Here is a 27244-nt window from a genome sequence, read left to right as displayed (position 1 = left end):
TCCCAGCTCAGAAGGGCAGAATCTATCCTCTCTTCCCACAAGAGTGCAGACCACACCTTCTTAATATAAAATAACTGGCCCAAAGCCCAAGTGCTTAAACCAGAACTAATACACTTTTAGAATAACAGACAGTAAGCCTTCAATCAGCAATTCCCAACTTAGAAGGATGTAAGGTACCTGTCCTGCCACAAAAGTGCAGACCACAAACCTTCTTAATGTAAAACAACTGGTTTGAAGCCCAAGTGATTAAACTAAAGGCTTAGAATAATGGTTATAATTTAACCAGGCTACTAACAAACAGTAATAAATGCAGCAGAATAAATGCAATTAAGTACTTTTAAGAACAGACAGCAAAAGCAAAATAAAGTAATAAAGTAGGAAGAAACACAAATACAGTAAAAGCAGATGAATAAAGTGCAATTTTTTATATAACAATAGAAAACAAGCAAACTGATTTAAACAAATTACCCAATTAACCAGTAAAAAATCTCAGAACTGAGCCCTGTTCCAGCAGTCTTCAATTAGACAAGTTCTAATTGCACACTCCTGCCACTAGGGTGCAGGGGAACCTTCTCCAAAAAAGATGGCCTGGATTAGTGCTCAAGTTATACAAACAAAGCTAGGTTCAGCAGGCCTGCATCTAGTCTATACAACAGCAAACAAGATGCACCAATTTCAGAAAGAAACAGTTCAAATAAGCAGGCACAATAAGCCTTTAACCAGAAATTCCCACCCAGAAGGGCAGAACCTAGCCTCTCCTCCCACAAGAGTGCAGACCACAAACTTCTTAAAGTAAAATAACTGGCCTGAAGCCCAAGTGCTTAAACCAGAACTAATGCACTTTTAGAATAACAGACACTGAGCCTTCAATCAACAATTCCCAACTTAGAAGGATGTAAGCTACCAGTCCTGCCACAACAGTGCAGACCACAAACCTTCTTAATGTAAAACAACTGTTCTGAAGCCCAAGTGCTTAAACCAAAAGGCTTAGAATAACAGTTACAATTTAATCAGGCTACCACCAAGCAGTAATAAATGCAGCAGAATAAATACAATTGAGTACTTTTAAGAAGAGGCAAAAGCAAAATAAAGTAATAAAGTAGGAAGAAACACAAATACAGTAGAAGCAGATGAACAAATTGCAATTTATTTGCTAGCAAAGTGCAAGGAGAATGGAAGAGGGAGCAGAAGATAATTCAAGGTTAAAAACATAAGTGGGTTGGCCTTCTCAAATGTTCTCTCCGTATTAAGTAGAGTGAACACTAGACTGAGAGGGCTGTCCCAGATCAAATTTACAGTAGGGGCGGGCAACTGCAAAGCCACCAGCTATAACAACACCACAAGAATAGGGTGGGAGGGAGGGAAAAACACTGTTTCAGGACAAATGAGAAACAGAAAACAATGCCAGAATATATATATAAAATAATTCAGTCAGTCAAAAAAAAATTCAGTCAGGCAAAATTAAGACAATGCAGAATTCTGAAAGGTTAAAATGCCAAGAAATATACTTATCAATCAGCGATATATTTCCAGATTGTTTGAGAATCACACTTCAGCCAGAACACCAAGAGTTTTCAACAAAGCTATGTTGCATACTCATGACACATCCCAGCATACAGTGTATGTTGGTGACCACTACAAGTGGCATGGTAAAATAATATTTCATTACACAAGTACATGTCAAGTAATATAGTCACCCTGTGCATCAGACACATAGCTTCATTCCCCTGCATCAATGGGAAGGATGACAGGGATGGAGCACAGGTATCATCACTTGCACAGGGTGATGATTGGGGGTATTGGAGGCCTAGGCTGGCCCAAATGGTTGACAGCATGTGTGTGAGTCAGGAAGGTGAGCAGGTTAGATGGACCATGGAGAGGTGCCATGTGTGTCTGTAGGTGAACTGCATGTGACGGTGATATGTGAGTGTGTGGATGTACACAGTCAAGTTCAGTGCTAGCCCTACACATGTGTATCTTGGACAGCCTTGGACTGCACATGGTAGAGTTCACAGTTCACTGTCTCTGACCCTGAACACTGGAACTGGCTCTTCCAGGAGTTGCACTGGCACCACCATGTCCAAGGTCAGACACGGTGCTAGTACCTGATAGTGACTGCTGTTTGCTGGGACCATGTCCCCCATGGGTCCACCCAGGACCACATGCCCATTGTCTGCCATGTTGTGGTGTGGATAGCACACTCCCCTTTGTAGCACTGGATGTACTGCCACTACGGGAGTATAACTGTGCACGGCTGCTTGGACTCTCAGCAGATGGTGTTGCTGACCTATGTCCACGGGTCTGACTCCCAACTCCATCCACACATTCCAGCACAGACAATGTGCAGTCCAAGACAAACACTGTCTCAGCCTAGCATCTGTCCAGTCCATCAGTGAACCAATCCAGGCTGTTCTCAATGCGGTGGAGGCAGTCACGGATATCAGACTGTGCTGCATCCATAACCTATGCATAAGTCTGGTGTTCCATTTATAACATGCCTGTGCCTCCATGATGGCCTGAAACATGTGCTGAGTGACCCATGATGTGACACATGCAACAGGTGGTGGATGGACAGCAGTTCTTCCATGAACACCCCTGTCAATCCACCTGTGTGGGATCTTCCCAGTTCTCTGGCTTTGGCCAGTGTCTATGCTCACTGAAGCCATAGTTGCCACAATGGCTTGTTCAATGTCTGCACCCTCTGCCTGTCCAATATTTGAGGGCTGTGGGGACTAGGTATGTGTGAGCATACTGACTGTGTGTGTTGACAATGAGGCAGAAGAGGGATGTCAACCTCTAGGACAGATTCAGCCCCAGACAACCCCAGCTGTGCCTTACTGTGGCCGCCACCATCATCAGAGTCCAAAGAGACACTGACATCAGGTTGTGTGGGAGAAAGACCCCAAACGACCTGATCACCATTGGAAACCAAGACAAAACCAGTACATTACTACCTGCACTATTTATATGGAAAATCCACAAAAAGTCATAATAATGAGGATCTACAACTGCATTACCAGTCTCACATCGTCTATTCTCTGCTTTCATGCACACCAGACTTCCTCACAACAAAATACACATTCAACTCAAGGCCTTTGTAACAAGCATATTGGGTAAATCACATGGCACTTGACCAGTACAATCAACCTTTTAGGTATACAGTGTGACACTATAACTGATAAAACAACACATAAAACCCATTACACCTATCTTAACAAACATATACAAATACAAGTTTCAAAGCCTAAGGTATGTACCATCGACCTTTCTGTTTTTACAAGGCATGTTGGATTAATTGCCTCATGTACACCAGGAGTCTTATTCACTCTGAACTATAACTGCAAAAGTGTTTCTGCTCATTCAACTACACTGCTGTGATTACCCACTCTAGGAAACTTAGGTAACTGTTCCAGACTGGAACATACAAACATTCTACTCTGGTTACGCTCAACATTAAGTGTACATAGGGAATTATTCTGGTCCTTAACCTTAATAGCATACATATGTTCCATAACAAAACAATATCAAGCTTACCAGGAGCAGGACCGCAGCCTTGGACAACTCCTGATGGACCTGTAAAAAGGTGAGGGTGAGGTAATTTCAGTACCACCACATGTTGCAACATAACAAGGTAATACCTGTATATATCTCACATGTACAGCAGCTACTGTGTTACTTGATGTATTGGTGACATTCTGAGTATGTGTGTACAACTGAGTTTAACCCCCCCCTCACAGCACATAGACCTGACACCCACATAAAGGTATATACAGCCTGACAGAATGACTGCTATAGTATTACAGTGGTGATCACAGTAAGCTTACCTGCACGCTCCTCTACTTTGGACACTGTGGCACCCATCTTCAGGATGTATGGTGTGATGGATGCATGGGAGTGGTTCAACAGGAATTCCTCAGTGGCCATGAGTGGTCGTTCCATTGGAGGCCCTCCACCAGTGAAGGCACAATCCCTGGCTACATCAGCTGCCCTTTGTCGTGCAGTATTCACCATGTCTGTGGATCAGTGTCGAACCTACTCATATGTTCTGTCCTGGTGGCCACTGTCATTCACATGCCCACAATGCAGCCCACTGTTGCCTGTTATGCCTCCCCCTGGATAGGAGGATATGATGATGCTGCCTCAGTCCTTGAAGTATTAGTTTTTCTCCACATCTGAGAAGGAGGTTATGGTGTCTACGATACATTAGTCCCAAAGGACACCAAAAGGGATACACATTACAGTGTCAAATATATGGATGTCCACTATGTACCTATGTACAGATACAACAAGAAAAAAATGGCCAGAATTATCTACTGCTTGATCACACATGTCATACCCCACAGTGTGATAACATACTATGTGTGTGGATACAACTGAGATAGTATCATTACTGAGATAGTTCCCTGTGTGCCATGAGAGATTATGCTGTATGATCATACACACAACACTTTGGTCCACTGTGGTGTGTCCTCTAAGGCCAGCCACCCAATAATATGTCATAAGACCAGTGCCAGACAACTAGCAGTGTGTTGTTATGACCACTATATAAGGACAGTCCAACAACACCAGTGTGCAACAACAAAAGATAATGCAACCCTGATATAGTGTACGTCCCTTGTATGTGTAAGAGAGCAGGGTATCAATGACACGTCATTACCACAGGTCTAAGACAGGCTACTGTTGTAATCCCTATTCCCCAAACTTCTATCCTCCCATCTGCATCCTGTTATACACAAAAAATAGTTACATACCTGGTGGAGTGTAATACTCCTCTGTTGAAATGTGCTACTAATGATGTTTTGCAAAGGTATGTGAGGAAAGTCTCATACAGAATGTTTCCCCATAGCCAGCTGTTTGCATTTTAGCATGCTTCTCATTAGCAGGTAATTGCATCTAAACCAATCTATGACTCAGATATGTTAATTGCAGCCATAGCAGCTGAATTGCACTGTCATTAGTCTATGACATGAAGCCACTGTGCAATATTTAAGGTCTTCTTGTAGAACAGGACCTCTTTCTTAGCTGCTGAGATGGACATTACTGGGGTGAGGAGTTGCCATTGTTGCAGAGGGTAGGTCTGTAGCAGAAACCTTTACACAGAGCTGTGTGTACCACAGGCTAGAGCTGCTGCTGCAGGTAATAGACACAGGCAGAGAGTGGAAACAATTTGCAGGGCAACAAGCTCTAGGTGTATCTGTGTAAGCTGTGTCAGCCTTGTTGTAGAGACAGAGCCAGGGTGAGGGTACATTCTCCAATTACGGCATGTGTTTAAGATATGTATGTTAGGCAACTGTGCCAATAATAGAGTACTAGATGACATATAGTAATGCTATACAGATATGTGAAGTGTGTCCCTACATGCAGGTTTGTGACTTCCAGCACTGAAAAGCAGTTATTTAATTTGCAATACTTTGTGTGGCTAATGAGTGCATGAGTCATTCATTAATTGCTGTCTTCACAATAATGTAATTGAAATGCGACACGACACTGGATTTGAATCCAGGACTGCATGTGACAAAATGCATTGTATGCAAGGCATTTAACAGACTGAGCTAGTGAGTTACTGCTCCAGCAGCTGTATTTACAAGATATTGCACACATACAGGCTGTGACAACCATTTTTACATCCATCAGTATGTGCATGGCTTTATATGAATGTATTTCTGCACCAGAGTCCCAGCTGACACCTTAGCAGGTGACTTTCTACATGTTGCTGGTAAAAGGACAGGTTTATCTGCTATCATAGGCTATGGTTACACTCATTATCATGTATTTGGCTGTCTAGTGGTGTACTATTGAACCAGAATGCAAGGTGCACTCACATTTTTTCCATTACTTTTTATTCCAGTTTGCTTTGTGCAGTGCGGTATGGTATGCAGCTCCGCTGAAACATGCCTAATGACTGTAATTGGCAATTACTATGTTTTGTTTAAACTATTTGTTTTAATTAAGAGTTGAGTGGCATGGCAGGTTAATGTGGTATGATGGGCTTGGGTTTGAAACATGGCAGAAGTGTTTATTTTGTACATGTGTCTTACAATGTTAGAAACACATATAGTCATTATGGCTCTAGTTAGCAGAGCTGAGTGAAGCTGCACTAAAAAATATAAAGAAAAGAAAAAAGGGAGCTAGGAAAGTGGTGAAATGGGGTAAGCAGGGGGAACACAGTGAAAGGCAGGGAGGGATGTGCAGGAAGGGTGTAGGAAAGAACCATAGTTATCAATTTCTTGTACAGCAACAACTGTGCACTTTGACAGAATTTGTAGATGAATTTGGATACTCAAACCCCAGAGGGAGGGATGAGGACAACATAACTGCATTGTCAAGCCAATTGGAGCAAATTACATGTGTCAAGTGGACATGTGTGCAAAATGGGACAATATATTTTTTGGGACAGGTGTGCATTTTTTTTTAAGGTGAGAGTGGAATGTTGGGGAAGGGACATAGTATGTGTGGGGGAGTTAAGTTGGGTAGGTGAGGATGCATTTGCAAACAGACAAGACAGACAAGATAGCATACAGGGGTGGTGTGTGACACGAGGGGGACGAAAACCTTGGATAGGGAGGGTGTTGTGGAATTTGAGTCCCATGTGGTTCCAGATGGCAGCAGCATGACTCACTTCCCCACCCATGGGACTGTCAGCACTTGTTCTATCACTGTCCTGAGGGTGGCTGTGCTGAAGGTTGGGCAACAGGGTGAGGCTGCCCCACTGGGATGGCCAGCATTCCCTCAGTCCACCACAGGTGGTGGTCATAGCCCCAGTGAACTATCCTTGGTGCCAAGACCAGAAGCTCCACCAGGATTATAATTCCCCTTCTGCCATCACTCCCTGAGGGGTCCCATCCCCATCACATGGGATGGTACTACCTGACACTGCAGGTAGTGCAGGGGCAACAGAGAGGGCACCATGGGTCTGGGTTCCAGATGTGCTGAGATCTGGTGCCATTGCCAGTTGAGGCAAGGTAGGGGAATCTGCTGAAGCCGGCCTACCTTGACGTGCTGTGGTAAATAATAACCAAACCATTGTTAGTATTAACAGAATTGAACATCATATTTATTGATCTACTACATATTAATGTATATGTGCAACACAACATTAAGTAATATGACAGTCAGCATGGTAAAAGCATGTCAGTACAAAGCAAACCATGGGGCCAGCAAAACAGTTAGTTTACCAAATATGGTAATATTGCATCATAATAAAACATGACAATAATTAACCACATTTTTCCAAAATATGGTTAGTTTAAAAAATATGTTAATATTAAATCATAATAATAAATAATAATAACAAATGAAGATAAAGGGTGGGGAGAGATAGATCAACATTCCATTACTGACATTGAAGATTGTATCCCTAAAAACATTGATAATAGATACTCTACAGGTGTGTAGTTTTGAGTACAGTGACTACAATCGTCCTGTAGCTGATGCAGCATGTACACACCTCTCAAGCTGTTAAAATGGGTCAGTATGGGCCAAGCAATAACAAATGCAGGTACACCACTACACAGAACAGTTTCACATAACATGGACTTATATAACTACCCAGGTGTTCTGTAAATGGATTTGGCAATATATTGCATTCCAGATAATAATTTATCTGTTAATCATATGACAGACAGATAAGGCAGTTTTAATTACATTATGAGAAATCGCGACACTTGAGAGGCATATTTGTGTACCGTAAGCAAACTAGACAGCCATCATGCCTTAGTTAGGAGGCATGGGAGTAGAACCCAATAGGTCAGACTGCAGGGGACATCTGCAAATAATGTAATAATTGGTTGCAGCAATTTAGTACAGACATACAATGGATACAGCCATACTGGGATTACAGAGCTTTATTTATGAATCAACAATGCTGATGAACACATTCTTGGTATTGATATTAACATTCTGTGAAATCTAAACACAATATCTGCTCATAATATGGGCTACCACACCCATATATTTGTTGTGTTCCTGGTGAGAGAGAAAATGTGAGCATTATGTGACTGATACTGAAACTTTAGTGGTATATACCACTGGATGTGAACCTAGGATTGTGTGTGGCAAAATATACTGCATACAAAGCATTTAATAGACTGAGCTACTAAGTCACTGCTGACTACTGAGTGACTGATACTTGCCTGGAGATCAAGTGGAACTATTTTATTTTATTTTATTTATTTATTTTACATTTGTTGACTGGGATAGTCCAGCTGGATATATATCCATTTTCAGTAGAGGTCTAGGGAGAAAAGCTCTACAAAACACAGTTATTTATATCATGTGACATTTTACAAATGCAGGTACATTACAGATTTTTGCCATTCATTACATTTCATTGCATTTTTGCTAACAGAAACATAGTACATATCAGCTATGGTTAGCCATACAAAGATATCTCTAATGACATTATTTTACATATAGAACAGATTCACTTTATAGTTAACAGAAAAGTAACTAGCACATAATAGATAAGATGATTAATACCCATAGATAAGTGAGGTAGTTAGTCAGGGTTAGCACATGGGCATAACCACTGTGATTTAAGGTATGGTTTCAGTTTGCTTTTCAATAGTGTTATTGAGGAAAGGGAGGTTAGGTCACTGGGGAGGGAGTTCCAGGTTTTACCCACAGTATTAGAGAACAAAGAGTCACCAGCCATATTGTTAGTTTTACCTATTTGTACAAGTAGTTTATTTGATGAGCAAAGGGTCTTGAGGTTATTATAGGGGGTGATAAGGTTTGTAAGTATTGGTGTGTTAGTAGGTTGATACAGGATCTTGTGGGCAACTATTAATTGGTTAATTGGTTAAATAGTAGTAGATTTGGCAACTCTAGCCATCCTAGTTGTTCAAGATTGTTGCAATGATAAGTTCTGAAGCCAGGCAAAATTGCAAATCTGGCAATATTATTGTAGGAGATTGCCAGCTTGTTCAGGTTGTTTTTTCATAGTTTAGTATAAATAGGAGAAGCATAGAGAAGGGTAGACATTAAGTGGTTATGGGCAATGCTGGTCCTGGCTAGTGGAGTCAGAAAGGGTTTGATCCTGTAGAGGGATCCTAATTTTTAGTTGACTGTTTTATAGTACTGTTAATATGGGAATCAGTGGTAAGATTGTTATCAATTAATACCCCAAGAAGTTTTGTAGTAGAATCAGGAGATATGATAGTGCCATTGTTTGATGTCACGGTAAAGTTAAGTGGGGAGGCCCTACAGGTGGGAGTGAATAGCAGCAGTTTTGTTTTTTTTGGGGTTCAAGATGAGACATTGGTGTAGAAGCCATTTCTCGACTGTATTAAACACGTTTTGGGTTAGGGACTGTAGGTCAGATGTAGAAGTGGCAGAGCATATTAACATGGAATCATCTGTGTATTGGATACAGACAGCTTGAGGTATTATAGAATGTAGGTCATTTATAAAAATAGACAATAGGAGACGGCCTAATATGTAGTCTTGAGGGACACCATGGGCAATTGGGAGGTGGGAAGGTAAGTTCTTCTCCCATAGTACAGCCTGCTGTCTGTTGTTTAAGTAGGATTGGAACCATTGGATAGCCAGTGTGTCTAGAGACAGGTTTCTGAGTATGTTTATGAGTAAGTGGTGGTTAACCATATCGAAGCCTTTCAAAAGATCAATAAAGAGGGCTGAGGATAGAGTGTTGTTATTGTGATTTTTATTAATACGGTCAGAGAAGGATAATAGAGCAGAGGTGGTGCTATGAAATGACTTAAAACCATGTTGACAGTTGGCTAGTAAGTTGTTTTCTATTAGGTAGTTTAACAGTTGTTTATGAATGCATTTCTCCATGATTTTTGCCAGTGGAGATAATATGGCTATAGGTCTATAGTTTGATAATTCATTGGAGTTACCACCTTTATGCAGGGGAATAATATGTGAAATTTTCCAGATTGATGGGATAGTTCCTTCAGTAATAGTTCTATTAATCAGGATGGAAATGGGGTAGACTATGGGCCAGATTCACAAAACCTCCATGTAAGAGTTAATATGTCTTACACGGAGGCTGCATTCTAACAGTATAACGTCAGCATGCCATGCATATTCATGAGGGCATGCTGAATCATACCTAGGCTAACACGGTCAGTGTAGGAAAGTAGGGGGCCCCTGAACCGTTGGATCCAGGAGGCCCGCCAAATGCCCAACGCCCCACTACTGAGTAAGTATCCATGTAATTAAGTATGTAAGAAATGCTATCCTAGCCTATAGTATGGAGACGTATGTTCCAATATTACTTCCTTTATATTACAGCTGCAGGTGTTCATTCCACGAATCAGTGAGCATATGCTGATAGGCTGCTGAGGTTGCACCACCAGGCAGGTTAGTAATTATTTAGCTGGTATTGTCATAGAATATAAGTGAGACAGATTGTAAAAGAGTTCAGTGTTGTAACCCACTAATAAAGGTCAAATAAGCCTAGAAGAAAGATTCTGCTAGTATTGTAAGATTAGATAAGTGATGCAGCCTGGAAAAGAGTGTAATGCAATCCAGTAATAAAGATTAAACAAGTCTCAAATAGAGTTTCCACCTGTATTGTAATATCAGATAACTGCTGCAGCCAGAAAATGAGTGGTAATCAATCAACAAAGGATAAACAAGTGTCAAATACATCCTTGTAAATTCTGCCATATGAAATAAGTGAGTCAGCTGGAAAGGGTTGTTGTAAACCCGTAATAAATGTTAATAAAGCCTAGAATTAAGTACCATTCTGAAATGTAAATATAAAATAATTGAGAGAATGTGAGAAAGAGAGTTTGAAGCTACCATGAAAGCTGTAATAAGTCTGGAATAAAGGTATACTGCAGTCACTACATAATGAAATGAATGAGACAGCCACAACCAAAGAGTGTAATGTCTTAAATAAAGTACAGAATCTGGACTGTGTCCATCCCACAAATTGGATATGTTGCCGTACCCTTGCATTATGGAAATAGCATGGTTGTATGAAATGCTGAACATCCACAGTTGTCTAGACCGATATAAATCAAATGTAGCTGGATGCTGTACCCGAACACAGCCAGTTATGAACATATATGAATAAAAATGGAATGTGTATTAATGTAGCAGTAACATCCCCATCGCCAGCATTCCTAAGGTTACATACAGGAAGCTGTACTAATACATGTAGGGGATATATATCTGCATCTACTAGGAATGTACAGTATATGTATAGGTAGTTTTAGTTGTTAATGTAAAATTTCTCCACCTTACCCTATTTTCACAAATGATGCCATTCCACACCAAACCGGGTATGTGTATTGACAATTAATTCCCATGGACATTTGTAATGTTGGTTTATACATATCTGCATGTACGTTGATGCATGTGCCCTGTTCACATATCTAAACCTGATGGCCTGTTGCCACCAATCAACCCTGCATGCTGTTGGAATGTGCACTGTTGTTCTAAATATGCATGTGTTATGCTTGCTGCTCAATGTTCGGAATTCATGGGTGTTTGGTTAATGGGAATACTGATGCATGCTCTTACAACTAATTTTGAATGGTGTTGTTTGCTACTAACCCAAAATGCCATAAAATACTGCTAAACATAGGACAACAGGGAAAGCGGGTTCCAGCGGACCCACCCCTCCCACTTCAGCTGGCGAGTGCACCTGGCACCAGTGTCCAGGCTGGGACCGCCTCCTCTGGTGGCCCTGTGCCACCTTCGAGTGGAAGCGCTGCAGGGGATGGGGCTCGTCCCCCCTCTGCAAGCGTGGCCGGAGGAGAGCCTCCACTCACCCTCCATAGGGTCTGGTCTGTGGTGCGTAGTGAGATCAGGCGTTCTGTGACTGATCCCCTATGCCAGCTTGAGGCGAGGGTGGCGCAACTCACGGGTGTGCCTGCCCGTCCTATCCAGCCCCCAGCACAGCCCTGGCCTGGGCTGTGAAGGCACAGTGGTAACTGCCTATGGGTGGGGATTTCAGTTCCACTGTTGCCATCTGTGGGCTCATGGGCTTGCGATATCCAAACATCCGTCCCCGTCATTTGTGTTTACCCACACATGTGTCATACTCCACCCCTGTATGTGTCTTGTTTGTCTTGTCTGTTAACCTCCCCAACCTACCTCCCCAAATATACCTACTTCCTGTACCTCACATTCCACTCTCATCTGAAAAAAAAATAAAAAAAGGGCACTCTGTTCCCACAAAAAAATTACGCCCCATACATAGCTGCCCAATTCGTACACATGTCCACTGGACATGTAAACTGATAATTCTAATTGGCAGTACAACATATTTTGTTGTCCTCACCCCTCTCTCAGGGGTGGAAGGTTTCAAATTTCACACCAAATTTGACATATGCACAGCTGTTGCTGATAAAGAAATGGGCAGCTATGGGCCTTCCCTACATCCTTCCTGCACATCCCGAGCCTGTTTTCCTACTGTCCTACCCTCTTTGTGCCCCCTTTTTCACCACTTTCCTATCTCCCCATTTTCTTTTCTTTAAAAGAAATTAGCGCGGGTGTTAGTGGGAGTAAGCACTTTTAAGCAGTAGTCAGCGGGTGTGCACTTGTGTGCGCTTAGCTAAGCGAGTGTATGCATGTGTAAACATCTCGCAAACCAGCGCAAACCCGCTTACAACTGCTTAAAAGTGCCTTAGTCACTCTGTATGACAAGGCCTGTAGTCTGCTCATCAGCAAAATAAAATACCCCTGTCAGTCTCGAACCCCGGAAACACTAGTCTGCATGAATTACCACTGAGCCACGGCAGATATACAAGAACTTGGTGCTGAAAGAAATATATCATGAAATACAAGGAGTGAATGTAAAGGGAATATAGGAAGGCCATTACACAAACCTTGTTCCCTGAATCCTTACTGGCAATTCTTGTGGAATTGCATTACATTAGTGTGATAAGAGAAACAGCCATGCTAGGAGGTAATAATGTTACAGTAGCACCTTACAAACCCCACACAATATCAGAGCAGGATAAACACCGCCATATTTGAATAGGTATGAGGCCAGACTTCCCAACTGTGACTGATTTACAGGGATGTCCCTGATTTGCAAAAAAATGTTACCTGTGCCCCACTGACTAACTGTGAAATGTATTAACAGTAGGCAGAAAGGTGGGGTATCCCACGTAATGGTGACTGTCAATAAGTTAAAGTAGACACTACTTGCATGTCAGAAATGGTGTAGTAATACATATGCTCAAAATACCCCACAGTCACAACTGCAGAATATCTGAAATATATCACGGGTGTATCCCACTGGTATATACCTTTCCCTGAGGCTGGTCAAATATATACCTGAGAGTATCTGAGGCCTGCAAGTGTCAAAAATACACAGGCATATCAGCCTGTCTGCTGTTACACACTCTGCGAATAGCTGTAGAATAACTCCCACAAGCACACCCTCATGTAGGAGTACAACACAGAAATATCAAAGGATATAGCCATCTAACAAACTAACGACAATATAGCAGTTTACAAGCACTGCATGCGCCTGATATTCATAATTGTTAGTACAAAATACAAGACCCTAGTACTGCTCAACAGCAAAATTAAATACCCTTGTAAGTGTCAAACCCCAGACCTTGGGCTCACCAGACTGCATGCAGTGCCACCAAGCCACAGCAAAGATATAAGAACTTACTGCTGAAAGAAATATATCATGCATTACAAGGAGTGAATGTAAATGGAAAATAGGAAAACCATAGCAACACATTCCAATAAAGACAAATATCAGGCCTTCAAGGAGTGAATGTAAAGGGAAAATAGTGAGAAGCCATAGCAACACATTGCAAGAACTACTGTTGTATACCAGTTAATCCACAACTCCCACAGGAATGTACATACTCCCATGTAAACAGTGTTAGCATTAGCAGGTGTGAGTTAACATACACACTGAGAAGAGTGAACTGGAAAAAGCAACAGTCAGGTTTCAGTACAATATGCATTTCAGTGGCTACAACACAGCCTTAGATATGAGAGACATATCAACCTTCTGACTGACACAACAGTGTCCACAGCAAACCAGCATGGTCCCCACCTTGCAAAACTGAAAGGCCTACACCTACCTAACCTAACATTTTATAGCAGTGTCCTGAAATCACAGTGAGAACTGCAATTACGTCACAGCAGGCTGCATGCAATTAGTAAATGCTGGCCACCAATTGGTGCAGAGGCCATCACATGCACATGTGCAGATACCTACAAAAGCAGCCTGTATTGCCAGTCCACACATGCAGTAATATCATTGCAGCAACTGGAGGGAGAGAGAGAGAGAGAGAGAGAGAGAGAGAGAGAGAGAGAGAGAGAGAGACAGAGAGACAGAGAGACAGACCAAAATAAAACAAACAAAAAAGAAAAACCAAGCCAGCCAGCCATCCAGGCATCCAGGCAGCCATCTATCCAGCCACCCAGGCAGCCATCCAGGCATCCAGGCAGCCATCCATCCAGCCACCCAGGCAGCCATCCAGCCATCCAGGCAGCCATCCAGCCAGCCATCCAGGCAGCCAGCCAGCCATCCAGGCAGCCATCCAGCCAGCCATCCAGGCATCCAGGCAGCCAGCCATCCAGCCACCCAGACAGCCAGCCATCCAGCCAGCCAGCCAGCCATCCAGGCAGCCATCCAGGCATCCAGGCAGCCAGCCATCCAGCCACCCAGGCAGCCAGCCAGCCATCCAGGCAGCCAGCCAGCCATCCAGCCATCCAGCCAGCCAGCTAGCCAGCCAACAAGCTAGCAAGCCAGTAATCCAAAATAAAAGCTGTCAGAGATAAAGGTAATGTAAACTACATAATCTAATAATCTACATACTGTGAACCCTCCATATGTGTCAGCAGTCTGTATCTATATGCATATGAAGATGTGCATAGGGCAAGGGACATACTGCAACTGTTAGTGAAGGCTGGACATACATATGTAGTTGAAGGTTGCTATGTGCACATATCAATGTAGGTTGTAGTGTGTGGCATTGAAAACAGCATGCAGTGCAGGTATATGTCATGTGGTGGTGAACTTCTGTGGGACTGAGCCAGTGAGGCCTGCTACAGCTATATTGCTTGAGGACAGCATAATGCATTATGCATAACAGTGTGCAATATCATTACAGAATGGTATGTCTCACAACTGTTGCAGAAGTGATATTCCCACCATGAAAGGTGGGCAGTCCATGTACCTACATGTGCATGTATATGTACAGCAATGGATGTTAAGAAGTGTGTGTATATATGTATATATATATATATATATATATATATATATATATATATATATATATATATATATATATATATATATATATATATATATATATATACATATATATATCTATATATTGATACATATATATATATATATATATATATATATATATATATATATATATATATATATATATATATATATATATATATATATATATATATATATAGATATGTACACAGAGAGGTCTGTATAGATACATAGAGATATATGGATAGATAGATAGAGAATATGTATATACATATAGATATAATAGACAAATACATATGCAGATATAAATTTAGATACATACATGTATACAGATAGATATGAATGTCTATAGATATGTGTGTATATATATATATATATATATATATATATATATATATATATATATATATATATATATATATATATATATATATATATATATATATATATATATATGTATATATATATATATATATATATATATATATATATATATATATATATATATATATATATATATATATATATATATATATATATATATATATATATATATATATAAAGAGAGAGGGGGACATGGGGGCAGATGTACTGCAACAGGTGCCTGGTGACCAAGGCATGGACAGAACACCATTGTTGATACTGCAGTACCATACCCCATTCCAAAACATGTTACCCACTAAGTACCACATAGGTGGTTGCCTGCCTACCACTGGAGGTGTCAGAAGGGAACATGGGACACAGGTGAACAATAACCTCCCCTTTGATATCCACAGTGGCACACTAGTCTTGTAATCCCTGTACATGGTACGTGTCATCACAAAAGGTGTGTCAACTATGGAAATGTAAGTCAGCATATCCCTGTACACCTCACAATGTCCTATGCAGTATGTACCTCCCATGAGAACTGCAGCAAGTGGAAAGGCCACAGACATACCTAACAAAGACTGATAATGGCCACAAACACATTCCCTATGCAGACTGACTCACAAAACCACAGCTAGAGTGCCTTGCATACTGCCTACACAGAGGTTACCAGTGCTGGACATACAGAGTTATGTCACACCCATACCAGTTGGCCAACCACCATGGCAACACCTCACAATCCAGTCTACATGACCTAGGGCCCTAATCCCTGTCACCGCACTAAACAGCACATGCTGGAGGTACAGGTTTCTGTACACAAATATGCCATACCCTGGACTAAACCACCCAGCATTAACAAACAATGCTCCTCATTAGTAGATGTCATACATACCCCTGATGAATGTCATGGAGATAGGTAATATGCCCTGTGAGTCACCTGTGTGTAACCGTTTCACAGGAGCAAGTAAAATCACAGTACATGTGTATCAAAGGGCAGGGAAGCATATGGCTAGGCTGCCCTTGGCCCAGGGCCAATAGCATAGTACCTACCTATGACACAATGCACACACACATGTACTCAGTGCAATACCAGCTATGTGACATTGAATGACTGTGACACTGACTGTGTGCAAGGTCTTTAAAGGTGTGATAGCTTAGCGTGAGTTTGTGTCTGTCATGGTAGTTGGTGTCCTTGGTGTGAGGCCAGAGAAAGATGTGTCAGTTATTGGTATGCAAACATAGTAGATTGGCGTATGTTGTGCCGTAGTTCCCTGTGTACGACTGCGGTGCCCCATCATAGGCAGAAGCAATATATGTATGCTTAGTAAGTGGTACTGCTGTTGAATCCAGCTCACATATGAACTGTTGTACTACCTGATGTTGTAGGCCTAAACACTACAGTATGGTGTAAGTTCACATTCTGTGGTAACACTGTTTGGTGTGTTACCTGTAGTCTGCACAGATTACATACCTCATGCATAGGTATCTGTAAGTAGCGGCACACAGTACTATAAGGTACACAGTTAATGCTCATCTGTGTCGTCATACATTTGTGTGCTGTATGTATGTGTAATGTGTGTGTAATGATGCCTGTACCATGGCTGCAATCACATGTGTGTTACAGGGTATGTGTGTGTACCTGGCAGCATGTATACTCTGTGACGGCAGTATGCTGGCTTTAGTAACAACTGTGCACGTATGTCAGGTAGGGGTATGGCATCAAAGACTAGGGTGGATTACCATTGAAACTGTACATGTGTATTGCATTCATTGCATGGGATGAAAATATTCTTCATCCATTAGCTTGATACATACCCCAGTGTGAGGTTGTGCATTGTATCCCAAACATTGTGCCGAGTGCTGGTGTATACTAGTTTGTTGTATGGAATGTGGCAGGCAGTGTCAGACAGTTGTGGGCTGAGCACTGATATGTGGTATCGAACATGTGTATCCCCTGATAGACAGACAGATGCTATATATGGCAGTGAAGTGATATCAGTACATTTGAATATTAAGTGTGCCACATGACATGCTCACATATTTTTCCTTCCTTCCAGGGAGATGGTGCATCAGAGAAACTCACCTTATACAGCAGCAGAGGATCAGGAGATCCACCAGAGCCAGGTGCAGAATTACTGTGTGCTGTTTTTCAGGACCAGCCAGAACCAGCATGAGAGGGATGCACTGCGGCAAGAACTTGTCCATCGGGTAAATGACATAGGCATGCATAACCAGACATATGAGTAGGTACGCTATCACTGCAGTGATTTAATTAGACATGTCCAGCAGCGTGCGTCTGATATCCACAGCCAACAGCTTGCCATAGGTGGTGGGGTACCTATCCACCCCCCCCCCGACCAGTGTGGAGGAGCACCTCCTAAGTGTTGTGGCTCCAGGCCAACAACAAGAATATCCACAAACATGTGTCATCATGGAGGCCGGTGCCACCCAGCATGTTGAAATGGAGTGTGCAGGTAACATGCCATATCTGTAGTTGACTGTTTTCTGTACTGGTAGTCTATGTGTGTGTGAGATGTGTACTGTTTGTGTAGCTGTTAACCTGCCCATTCTTCTGCAAGATTGGTATTCTGAGCATAATCTGTACACCTGTGAAAGCCACCTGTTATACTACTGTACTTTATCATACTCACAGTATCAAAGGCCCAGTTGTGGCCACTGGCAATCACTCTCATATGTTTGCAGGTCCCTCTGGAGTGACAGCAAGGCAGCCAATCCATGCTGGTAAGTGTGTAATAACAATACTATTGCTAATGACATGTGCATGTCATATGGAGGTGTAGTGTGTGCACATGTAACACACCTACACATAATGCATGCTGTGCATGTTTGCTGTGAGACTATGCATATCCCATTATTCTCAGTAGCTGCCTCACTCACATGCAATACACAGAGCATGACACACATGTGTGGCAACACAGTACTGGACGTTGTATAGGCATACCAGATACACATGTACATAACACACACATGTTTGGCATACACACTGCACCTTAGCCTGCTACACATGTCCAGTTATGACATCTGCTGTATGGCCAGCCTTCAGCATCCCACTTATCTATGCAGCACACATAATATACCTGAGGGGTAGAGGCCTATCATGTCTTTGTGCAACAGTCTGAAACAAATAATACATTCATGTTAGGCAATGCTCACTATTGGCCACCTTACACACCCATGTAACAAGTAGCTGTGTAATTGTGGATGTAGTCATGTTACTGCACTTCAGGTACAGCATGCTAGCTACCTGTCTGGCACACATTATTATTGTTGACTGACCACAAGAAGCATGTTGATCATGGCTCACGTTACTACACCACATCCAGTTCCACTGACCACAAAAGTGCACATAGCTTTTATTGCATAGCACCGTCATGTGTTGTGTGTGTGTGTGTGTGTGTGTGTGTGTGTGTGTGTGTGTGTGTGTGTGTGTGTGTGTGTGTGTGTGTGTGTGTGCAAATATATGCACTCACAGCTTGTAACACTTGCACAACATTGTTATGTCCTTGTACACATTGTGTCCCAGGGTGGAGACAATCACTGAACAACTACACACAAACATCAAGTACACGTATACTGTTATTAACAAGGGCTGTCTACACTTGCACTGCATGTTCCTGTGCAACACATAACGTGCATGCTGACATGTGTGCAGTGATGTTTTTCCTTGTGAAACGGTCACCCACCCTAAAACAGTAGTGTGTATGTGTTGGATTGCAGGTGTGTCTGTGTTTGCATCTGCTGTACTGAGGAGTGTGCCTGTGTGCTTGTGTGCCTGTGTGAATGTGTGCATGTGCACCTGTGTGCATGTGTGCATGTGCACCTGTGTGCATGTGTGCATGTGCATGTGTGCATGTGCGCATGTGTGCATGTGTGCATGTGTGCATGTGTGCATGTGCGCCTGTGTGCATGTGTGCATGTGTGCATGCATGCCTGTGTGCATGTGCGCCTGTGTGCATGTGCACCTATGTGCATGTGTGCATGTGTGCATGTGCTCCTGTGTGCATGTGTGCATGTGTGCATGTGTACCTGTGTGCATGTGCGCCTGTGTGCATGTGTGCATGTGCGCCTGTGTGCATGTGTGCCTGTGTGCATGTGTGCCTGTGTGCCTGTTTGCATGTGTGCATGTGTGCATGTGTGCCTGTGTACTAATATCATGTACACATTTGTAAACTGTGTTTCCTATCTTCCTCTCACAGGTTCTGATGTTGCTCTGGTGGAGTGCAGCAGGGAAACTGAAGCCACTGCTGGGGATAGTGCTAATGATGATACATGTGTAACGGCACAGGGAGGTGTGACAGGGTCTATCGTTGGTCATCCAATTGACAGTACACAGCAGTCAACCCCATCAATGCACACAGTCATCCTGCCGATACATCCATTGTCACCAATGTCCTTAGCTGAGGGACAGCATACAGTGGGCATTGACCAGGGTAGTGTGGTATCATTGGCACATGCATCCCTTCACAGCAGCCATGGCCAGATTTCTGACATGGTACCACACAGGCAGATGTCCAGGGGTTCTCGTGGGAGCATCCGTGGTCATACTGCCCCTGTCAGACGTGCCCACAGAGGTCTATCAACCTCAGCTATGTTCCGGGCTGTAATGCAGGCACAGGCACGTATGGAACGGTACAACAGACAGGGTCTGAGGGAGCTTAGAGCACATTGCACAGCTATGAATGACACTATGCGTGATGTTGTGTCTGCCATCCATAACATCAGTGAGGTCATTGATAGACGTTGGGGGGACACATTAGATCTGTTCCACAACTACATGTCCAGGAGCCAGGATAGTGCAGGATGGTTGAGGCGTCGACATGGATGTCTGCCAGCAACATTATCAGCTGCCAGTCGTCGCAGACGACAACAAACCCGCAGCCGCTCCCATAGTGCCAGTACCAGCCCCAGCAATGCTGGATCTGTGCTGTCATTAGACCATCCTAGAAGACCACGTGCACATGGCTCTGGACAGTCCCAGCAGGGACATGTGTCCAGTCAACAACCCACTGCTTCTGATGACAGTACCCAGTCTGGCTTAGTACCTGATACTGTCCGTAGCACCCCTGCCAGGCACAGGTACCGTGTCCGTGGCCAGAGACAGTGACCTGTATGACCTGGCAGGTACAGTCTGTGGCTGTCCACAAACACCCGTATATGGCAGCCACATGGTGGAACTGTGTACATGCATACACACACACATAATGCTAACACCTAGGGCTAACACATACACACACACATTGCAGCAAAGTTGCCCCATCTTGTACTGTTGTCCCTCACTAACACACACACACATACATGTCGATTGGATGTGTCAATGGCAGACTCTGGCAAACCAAGTACACACCCTGTGCATATGATGAAACTGTGCCACCTTCTGCCATCTGTAACATTGATGCTGGAATAGGATAGCATGGTACTGATGCACAGGGTGACTACATAGCACTGTAGTAATATTATCATGTTGTTAACAGTACAGTGTAATGATATTGTTGTGGGTATATTCGAGCATGCATGATGCATTAACTATGTTTGTCATTGTAGTTTTGTATACACCAGTGTTAATTCCCAAAGTGTACTGTCTGCACATGCGCCACATGGCTGTTGTGTGTACCTTTGCCTGCATGTGTTGGGGTGTGGACAGTACATGTGTGATGTTTGCATCACCGATTTGCAGGTGTACATTTGTGAACATGGCGAGCATGGAACATGACATGGTTTGACAGTATGCTGTTGGTGATACGGTTTCCACATATCAATGGTCTGCATTCTGGTAGTATACACAGCTTACATAGCCTGACATTCAGTGGTCATTACATGGTGTCTCCTCAACTGATACACAGACGTAATGGTAATGGTGTGTACATGTGGACAGGTGTTATCTTGTCTATCCTGTGATATTCACATTTCCAAAGGTATTCAGCAGTCCCTCTGTGTATCACCTAAGCAAGAAGTTATCTGTATGCATATCGGCAACAGTTGCCATACACCTACACTGGATGGCCATCACTCACAGACTTTGCTGTGTTTTAACATGTCTGACATATACTGCAGATATGAACTGACACCCACATTAATCTATCAAAGCTTTCATGGGTGTGTGTCACATAGTTGGCCTAGGACATATATCACTGCAGTAGCTTGCATTGTCACCAACATACATGTATGGCCTAAGGTCTGGTAAGCTGCGGCACATGGCAGCAAAGGTAACAACTGTATTCATATGGAGCAGGCTTCACACATAGAAACTATTAAAGGTCACAGGTACATATCTGTATGTGGCAAACAACAATTACTGTTATAATAATATGTCATACAATAATGAAAGCGAAACACATAACACATTCCCAAACTGTGTGACAAACGCACACATGGCATTTGTAGGATTCAGACCCCTACCTAACTAGGTTATGGCACTTGAGAGAGATGCATTAGCACAGCACGCTATTCACATTACTGGATGATTTTCCTTCTCCTGCTGTATTTATAGGGTGCTGACATCATCAGTGTTTCCAAAGAAGAATGTACATCTTTTAGTGTGTTATCCCAGTCTTCAAAATGGCCATTCCTTTCACAAAGAATTGCAAACATACACACACCCCTGCCCCCTCACACACACACAGCATTTGCAGGATTCAAGCCCCTATCTAACTATGTTATGACACTTGAGACAAAAGCATTAGTGCAGCGTGCTGTTCACATTACTGGATGATTTCCCTTCTCCTGCTGTATTTATAGGGTGCTGACATCATCAGTGTTTCCAAAGAAGAATGTACATCTTTTAGTGTGTTATCCCAGTCTTCAAAATGGCCATTCCTTTCACAAAGAATTGCAGACATACACACACCCCTACCCCCCCACACACACAGCGTTTGCAGGATTCAAACCCCTACCTAACTATGTTATGATACTTGAGATAGATGCATTAGCACAGAACACTATTTGCATGACTGGATGATTTCCCTTCTCCTGCTGTATTTATAGGGTGCTGACATCATCAGTCTTTCCAAAGAAGAATGTACATCTTTAACTATCCCTCAGTATGGGGGATAACAATATCTGTGCATTCACAGAAACCTAGTTCAGGGTCACATATGCACACTGGCACTGCCAGGTTATGTTCTATACCATGCTTCATTACCACAGGACTTGTGACACAGAACACAAGTAGGGGGTGTATCCATATACATCACAGATACACATACCTCTGGGTTGGTCCCACTGCACTAAGCATGACAGGCCATACATATACACCTACCATTGTGCAAAACTGCCTTTTGGTTTGGTGTGTAGTTCAGACCACCCACCCATACCCAGTAACCACACTTGGCTTTCCTGGGAACAGTGTCAGATATGAAGGTCTTCACACACACCATTATAGTGGTTGACTTCAGGTACACAAATATTGACTGGGGATACTACTCAAGCCCTCAACATCACCCTACAGCCACTACAATTTGTGAATCCATGTGCTATGGCACAACCATTCACCACACCCACTAGGAGGAATACATATTGGACCTGATCATCACCAACATGGGGACTCTATGTTCCACACCAGAGGTAGAACTGTCATTGTTAAGATCAGACCATGATCAACTTTCCCTGGTCATCCATATCCCGTCCCCACACCCAACCAAGGAAATCACTGTAAAGAATTTCTCAAAAGCAGACTTTGCACTTGTGAAGACTGGGGTGGAATATTTCAGAGGCCCCGTGCTGGAGGTTAATACAGACCAATCTGCAGAATTCTTTACAAACACATTGTATGAGCAGCTGCAGGTATGCATTGATCATGCTATCCCACATAAAACCATTACTCCTCCAAAACAGGAGACCTGTCTGGTTGACCCCAGCCATATATAAGCTGTACAACAGAAGGAGGAAGCTACTACATAACAGAGCAATATCCCACAGACCCAGATAGATCATAACCTCTCCTTTGCTAATCACATTGACAGGGAGTCATTGCTAAGAACTTTGTATAGCCCTCCTTCTCACATGGGTGTTTGCATGTAGATCATGTGAGGTCATTGTGGCCCTCTACTACTCACTCATCAGGACCACGTTTGACTACAATGCCCCTTTTGGGGTGGACCTTACCCAACACCTGCGGCAACTACAGTGAACACAACAGTACCTCCCCAAGAGAATCATGGGCTACACACAGATGTCCTATGCAGCTCTGCTAAAGGATCTCCAGCTCTACTCAGTTGCTTAACGCCTACTCAGAGGTAATCTATGCCTGACGTACACAGCCATTTCAAACCCAGAAGTAATGGACATGCTCCACCTCATAACATCCAGGACCCTTACAGCTACACACTCCAGGGACATAAATCTCAGCACAAACATAACTAGGACATGCTGCAGGGACAGATTCATTATTCACAGGCTCCCCTCACTCTGGAATTGAATCCCAATTAAAGTTAGACATAGCCCCTCACCAACCCTCTTCCAGCAAAATACAGCCACATGGATGGAAAATTGCAAATTCACCCCTGGGATCTCCACTGTGTCCCTGCTTGACAGAGGCACAGCAAAGTAGCCTTAAAGGGTGATTTCTGTGACCTACTTTACAGAGGCACAGTAGGCTACTCTAGTGGGGAGGCAGACACCAAATACACCCTGCCTAGGCTTATGAATTCCCTAGGGCAGACAGCCTAGTATTCACCTCTGCACCTATGTTTATGTTTGGGATGCACAATATTTGTTGCTGCTACTGTTTGCAGGTCTTTATTGCTGTAGCTTTCACAGTTTCTGTGAACAACTTGTGTATCTGCGTAACATGTTTGATCATGACAGGGTTCTGGTATATTAATATATGTGTCTGTTGTCATTTAACTGTGTGCACAGGGTGGATTGCTGGATCGTGGGAGGTTCCTGGCTTAACACATACAACTGCCAGATATGTGTGACTGACTGCTATACTCAGACATGGCCTAAGTGTGTGAGCATGCCCAGTTCAGGCTTTCCATGGTTTGTTGCCTGACTTGTGTCTCATTTATCCAAGTGTGTGAGCATGCCCAGTGTGACCTTTCCATATGTTGTGATCTGAAGTCCACTACATTTGTGGTTGTGTGTGAACATGACCAATATTGACATTAATACTGTGTGTGTTGGAAGTCATGTTGTGTTCTTACTGCCAGACTCCTTTGTGTCATAACTCAACAGGGATTATGCTGTGCTTGCAGGGTTTCCATGGGCTAGTTTTCAAAGACTTGGCAACATTCTCTCATACTGGCTGAACACTGCAATGCTGTCATGGTGTAGTGGTTCAGTACTTTCACTATGGTGCACAGTATCATGGGTTTGAGTCCCATCACTGCTGTAAATGCTCATACTGAGCAGACTAGTTAAGAGCCAGTTGGGCAACTATGAGCATGTTGCATTTTGTTCAGCTATGGCCTACTTAAACCAGGCTTGTCCGACATTGCTGTGTATTCACCAACTTGGGTGGACATTGGCAAACATTACTCCACAGTGACCACTGTTGTACTACTTGGTGTGTGTGATTCTGTTCATAGGTTCATACTAGGCTATCTGCCCTAGGACATTTATAATCCTAGCCAGAGTGTGTTTGGCTATCAACACACATTGTAAGTGGAGTTTGCCATTACATTTTTCATGGTTAGTATACTGTGCCTCTGGCTAACAGTGACATAGAAGTGATACCCAGGGTAAACCTACAATCTCCCATCCACTCATCAGGATTCCTCTTGAAGAGAGTCAATGAGGGACTCTGGTTAACCTGGAGTGGGAGTTTACTCAAGAGTGGGGGGAGCCTCTGGGTTATGGATCTGTCACTCCAGCATGTCCTATTTATTTCAGTCCTGAGGTTCAGGTCTCTTGAGCGTGTAGCTTGATGGGATTCTGATTTGCCAAGGTGCGGCATGTCCATTGATTCCACGTTGGACATGGCTTTATACATCTGGCACAGATCGCCTCTGGGCAGGCAGTATGCCACTGAGTGGAGCTGCAGTTTCTTTAACCGGGCAGTGAATGGCATGTGTTTGAGCCCTTTGATCCTCCTGGTGAGGTACTTTTGTGGTCTTTCCAGCTGCTGCAAGTGTCTGAAAAGGTACATCCCACAAGGGGCATTGTACTCAATTATGGGCCTGATGAGGGATGAGTTAAGAGGCACAATGACCTCCACTGATGTAGATGTGATTACCTTCATGATTAGGTGGGCTATATGAAATGTTTCTCTGAACACTTTGGCCACATGGTTATCAAATGTGGGATTGCTATCGACTTGGGTCCCCAGGTCCCTTATCACTTCTTCCATAATTAATGGGTTACCACATATGTAGTAATTTGTGGGCGCTTAGTTTTTGACAAAGGGGAGGACTATACACTGTTTTGTGTTTAGCTTGAGTACATGGCTTTGGCACCAGTTGTCTGTTTCTATGAGGCCCTTTTGTAGGATGCTTGTGTCAGCTGGAGGGCCAATTATGGCGCCCAGTTTGCAGTCATCTACAAACTTGTTCACCAACAGTCCTTCTGTGTTGGCCTGTACCTCTGAGAAATATATACCAAACAAGGGAGGTCCCAGGACTGAGCCTTGTGGGATGCCACTTGTAGCTGGTTTGTGGTCTGACATGGCTCCAGCATTTCAGACCATGTGGGTTCTGTCCTTGAGCCAGTTTGCAACCCATCTAGTGACATAGGGGTTTCTATTGAAGCTGGTGATCTTATCTATGATGACCAAGTGGGGTACTGTATGGAAGGCTTTTGCAAGGTCCAGGTAAGCTGTGTGGACCACCATCCCCTCGTCAATGGCCTTGGTGAGTGTTTCAAATGACTCAACCAGGTATAAGAGGCAGGATCTGCCCTTAACAAAGCCAAAATGGGTAGGATCCAGTGTCTGTGTGTCCCCAATATGTTTATTTCTGAGGTCCATGATGATCCTTTCCATAGCTTTGCAGACCAACCTAGTCAGGCTTCTGGGGCGATTGTTTGCAGTATCCGTTGAGGCACCACCTTTGTGGAGAGGGTCCACTGTTGCTGTACACTGCTCTTTGGGTACATATCATGTGTTAAGGCTGACATTGAACAGTGGATTTATGTGTGTGTTCAATTCTTCTTGGGGTTCATGTTGGACACAGCCCAGGAAACCATCTGGTCCCATTGATGCTGTGTGTTTTGTTTTGGAGAGGCTGGCTGTTACCTGAGCATCTGTGATGTCAGGGGGCCACCACTCTGCTGGGATAGATATTTGCCCTTTTGGTGGGGAGGGGGGGGGTTTGCACTGAACCTGTCAGCTTGGATGTTGGCAATGTCTGTGGGTTTGTTGTATTGTTTGTCATTTTGGACTAATTCTGAATATATCTGGGGATTCCCACACAGGTTCCTACAATAAGTAAAGAATGCCTTGTGATTATCATTGGTGTCCTGTACAATTTTTATCTCACAGACGGCCTTAGACAATTTAATGTGTGGACGTTGTTTTTCAATAATACTGGTCAGAGATGGCTTCCCTTTTTGTGATTTGGAACTATCATATAGTAGCTTCCTCCTTATATTGTATGGTTTGTTTATGGCTGGGGTCCACCAAACAGGATGCCTGCCTTTGGAGGACTGGGTCTTAGTTTTATTTGGGATTGCATGATCCATGCATTCCTGATGGTGTTCATATAATGCGTTTTTAATGGGTTATGAGGTCTGGGCCGT

The sequence above is a fragment of the Protopterus annectens genome, chromosome 1.part2, assembly GCF_019279795.1.
Source record: "Protopterus annectens isolate FY-2018-M chromosome 1.part2, PAN1.0, whole genome shotgun sequence".
NCBI classification, from domain to species: domain Eukaryota; kingdom Metazoa; phylum Chordata; order Ceratodontiformes; family Protopteridae; genus Protopterus; species Protopterus annectens.
Note: the sequence above shows the minus strand (reverse complement) of the source record.